Source organism: Tarenaya hassleriana, unplaced genomic scaffold (genome assembly GCF_000463585.1).
Source record: "Tarenaya hassleriana unplaced genomic scaffold, ASM46358v1 Cleome17, whole genome shotgun sequence".
NCBI lineage: Eukaryota > Viridiplantae > Streptophyta > Magnoliopsida > Brassicales > Cleomaceae > Tarenaya > Tarenaya hassleriana.
In genome coordinates, this window is record NW_010965122.1 from 1,277,663 (window position 1) to 1,281,415 (window position 3,753).

The window sequence follows — 3,753 nt, forward strand, 5'->3', positions numbered from 1 at the left end:
GAGAGACTGCAGAGTTTGGTTTGGAGATTGCGTGCCTTCAAATTTAAAGACTAAGTAAAATGGAGGGAGTTTCTTAGAACTTTCCTTTTTTTTCTCAATTTGACTATTGAATTCTCTGTGTGGAAAATTCTGATTTTTTGGTGAAATTTGGAAATATATATTAACAAAAACAAATTGACATTTTTATTTTTTTTAAATTATAATGATAATATTCTTTTCTTTGACTTGAATTTGCTTTGTCAAAGACGGTGATATTGACTTTTCTAACGTTAAATATCAACTTATTTCACACATAATTTGGATTTTAATTTTTTTATATTCTATAATAAAGGAAAAATGACCGAAAATTCATAAAATGACGAGTCTTCTGTCCCATAATGCATTCTGCGTTTGAAAAATGTGCCATTTCGTAATTAAAAAAAATGCTAATTACTTAAACCCTTTACAACTAAATTGATCGAATTCGTAATAATGACTAAAAAGTGATAAAGTTTATACGCAAAAGGCAATAATATTACAACACTGTGTATTAGTTGGCATCCGATCTATTTGGATATTTTCTTTATTGTTTTCCTTATATTCCACTTAATATAATATTTGAGACAAAGCAAATTCATGAAATATTATAAGACAATTTATAGTTGAATACAACAATTATCCCTCTTAATATAATATTTGAAAATTTAAAGAGAGAAAAAACGAATAATACAGACTGTACAGAAACGGAACAGGATTCGGGGCAGGAGGAGAATGTTCTTGCCTTTCTTTGTCTGATGACTCTGATCCACGTTCATGCAGAATATACGAATTTCGATTGGTACATATATATATATATATATATATATAAAGTTGAAGAATCAAAATTTGCAACTTTGTTTTGTATTTTACGTAGAAGGCATATATCTTGCAATTTTGGTGTCAAAATTGAATTCAATAATATGTAATTATCAAATAAAAATTGATAATAAAGTTGATTATAAATAACTGCATTAAATGAATCGAATAGAAAATTAATGTAAATTTAATAAAAAAACAGAAATGAAAATAATATTATATAAAAAAAATTAGTATCGTTTTAGTAAAAACTGAACCTAAACTCAAAACGAATTAAATAACATATAGTTGTATTAGAATGTATTCGGACAACAAAACTGATTAAATATAATAAGATCAAATTAATAAATACGAAATAAATATGAAAAATAATCGAAATAGAAAGAAAATAAGTTCTTTATGAAAGAAATATTTTTTTTAATTGATATAAAATATGAATCCAAAAGAAACTAAAAATCGATATGAAAATATAACGCAATATATATATAATCAAAAAACTATACTGAAAAATAACCCAATTTAAGTACAAGAAAACCCTAAATGACCATATCTAGAACGAAAATATTCTACTAAATTTAAATACGACTAAGGCTTTGAATGGTAGTGGCTTTTATTTTGGGTTTTTGGCTTTAGTTTTTGGTTTTTAGTTTTTAGTTTTTAGTTTTGGATTTTGGATTTTGGATTTTGGATTTTGGATTTTATAAGTTTGTAAATCTAAAAAATTGTAGTTTTTGGTTTTTAGTTGATTTTTTCTATAAAGTAGATTTCCGGGTTTTTAGGAAAACCAAATTTTAAAAAACTTGATTGTCGGTTTTTTCAATTTTTAAAATCCAAAAATTCCGAAAACTACCTCACAATCAACACCTAATAGTGATAAATCTTAAGAAGACTTTTGTCTAGGAAAATGATATATTAGGGGATGTACCTTTTTTATTTCAATTTTATGATTGTCTAGACTTTTTTTATTAATGTTACAATTATAACTAACAGTTAAATGAACCAATTTCGGGAGCATCATTTTGAAACGACAACTATTGTAGCTTCACATTTTATTAATGCTTAATTTCCGGTTTAATTAGTTGATAAATTATATTTAATTTAAGTTTAGATAAAGATGGGTTGTTGTAGTATGAACTCAGAAAAAATAAGCTAGTTGGTATTTTGGGCACTTTTTTCTATATATGATGTTCAATTCATTTCATGGAAATCTTTTTAACTTTTGGATTTTTATCGTGTTTTAATTTGAATTATGAGACAAATTGCGATTTTATATGGACAAAAAAATTTGAGAGAAAAATTTCTCGATTAAATTAATTATTACGAAATCATAAATTGCTAATTAAAATTGAAAGAAAAACTCAAATTTAGCTAGTTCAATCGATGAAATGGACACAATACGTCTATATTATTTTGAAAAAGCGAAAAAATCAAAGTAAATAATTGACTCTCGATTGTGAAATTAGTTTATATCTTGATCTAAGATATCTAATTATGCCGAAAAAATATAAGAGGGACGTGTGAAGAGGAAAGCAAAATAATTGAAGGCGGATGCACTTTGGCACATGCAAACATGTTGTATGATAAGCACTTTTGTCAAGGGCAATTAGCTTTTTTTTAAGCAAATTTAATTTTTTATTGATTAACAAAAAATTAATCAAATGTAGCGAATGATAGAGTGCGTGACTAACATATAAATGTCTTATTTGGATAGAATGAGTCAAGATTGGATTAATAAATTTTCTCCATTTATTTTATGGTATACATTACTTCCTCTCTATCCTAAATTATTGACTTCTTTTCTAATTTTTATAGGAAAAAAATTTAACGATTGAAAAGATTCGTAGACGATTAAATTTAGAACGTTGTTATGGCTAGTGTTGCAATTGTGTTTCAAATTGTGTTTCAGTTTTGAAACGCTTTGGAAAACGTGGCAAAGTATTTTACAATGCTAAAAAGTTGCAAATGAACATTAAATTTACTGCTTCACATGATAATTATACGGTTGTAAAATGGACGGGTCGGGTCGGGTCGGGTTCGGGTCGTGCTTAGTTTGGGTTTAGATTTTTTTGGATCAGACCAGCCCATCCATTTATTTTTCGGACCTATGATCGGTGGTCTGATGGGCAATATAGCACAAATACCCTTACTTTGCTATATAGACTTCACGGACTACCCTCCAAAACCTTAAAATTTTGGAAAAAAAAAATAAAAGGAACAAAAGACATAATTAACCATCTCACAAAAGTAACGTGATATTCCTCTCTTCATTTTGAATTCATCTCTCTCGTTTTCATTCTTTGATACCTCTTCATTTCTTTCTTAACTTTCTCTCTCTACTCTTATATTTCTCTCAACTCTTTCATTTTCTCTCTTCTCATTTCATTTTTATACATAGAAAAACAAACGAAAAATGGTTATTTCGTTGAGCATATCCTCACCGACGACCTCATATCTTCTTCTTGAGTCGGTCTAAGACAAAACAAATGACAAAAACTGAAGGTAAGTTCATTAATACAAGAGATTGGTTCGATGCATAAACTTTGTGTTTTGGGTTTGAGTTTTATGATTTTTAGAGTGAATCGTGTATTTTTTTCATGAAAATGAGATAGATGCATAGCAAATCTGTCGAAGAAATGCAAGAAGCGTATATTTAATGCCAAATAAATGTTTGGAGCAATAATGGAACAGATTGACAAAGGTACGTTACATTGGTTACACCGTCTAAAATTTAATTTTGATCACACTGGTCACACTAGTCACATTGGTCACACAGGTCACACTAGTCACACTAGTCACACAGGTCACATCGTTTAAAATTTGTTTTGGTCACACTGGTCACACTAGTCACACTGGTCACACCGTTTAAAATTTGTTTTGGTCACACTGGTCACACTGGTCACACTAGTCACATTGGTCACA